Source organism: Engraulis encrasicolus, chromosome 3 (assembly GCF_034702125.1).
Source record: "Engraulis encrasicolus isolate BLACKSEA-1 chromosome 3, IST_EnEncr_1.0, whole genome shotgun sequence".
Classification (NCBI taxonomy): Eukaryota; Metazoa; Chordata; class Actinopteri; order Clupeiformes; family Engraulidae; genus Engraulis; species Engraulis encrasicolus.
This window is the reverse complement of record NC_085859.1, coordinates 39664306-39665160: the sequence shown is the minus strand read 5'-3', so window position 1 is coordinate 39665160 and position 855 is coordinate 39664306.

The following is an 855-nucleotide window of genomic DNA, read 5'->3' as shown; positions in this document are numbered from 1 at the left end:
GATACCACCATTTTAGTACCGCTCTTGGCCCCGTCCGATACTGGTATCGGTATTGGTGCAACACTAACTGCAGCGATGCTCAATTGGCACTAAGGGGCCCAAAGGGTGCCAAGATAATATCCCCCAAACCATTACTACCAGCCTGAACAGTTGATACTAGGCAGGAATGATACATGTTAGCATGTTGACGCCAAATTCTGACCTTGTCACAGCAGAAATGGAGACTTATCAAACCGGGCAAGGTTTTTCTATCTTCTATTGTCCGGTTTTGGTGAGTCTGTGAATTGCAGCCTCAGTTCCCTGATCTTAGCTGACAGGAGTGCCATCCATTCTGGTCTTCTACTGCTGTAGTCCAGTTGGACAGTGGTGCCTAATAAAGTGGTTGGCAAGTGTACATGGATGCAAATTATCGATTAATTCATTAATCGTTAGCGGATTGCCTTATCGATCGACATCCAATTAATTGATGAGCTGCGTTTCCACCCCGAAATCTCAATGTTTCTAGAAAAAAAACTACTTAATCTAAAAATGTAAATGAAAAAGTGAAATAAAATACTACATTTTAATGTATTCATATTTAAACATTCTTTAATCCAAAGGGGGTTTAAATATTTCCACTATTCACACCCCTCTTAGTTTACACTCTTCACATACCCATTTCACCTGGATCTCTTGTCAGTTGAATTGGCAATAAATTACGATTAATGTTTTTTAATCAATTAACGCATTAATCGATTTAAGTCGTTTGCATCCCTAATGTGCACTGTACTGTTACTGTACTGTAGTGTACTGTATGTGAATGCCTATTAGGAATAAAGGGGTAATCTCTCTCTTGAAATAAAAACAGCGCACCTA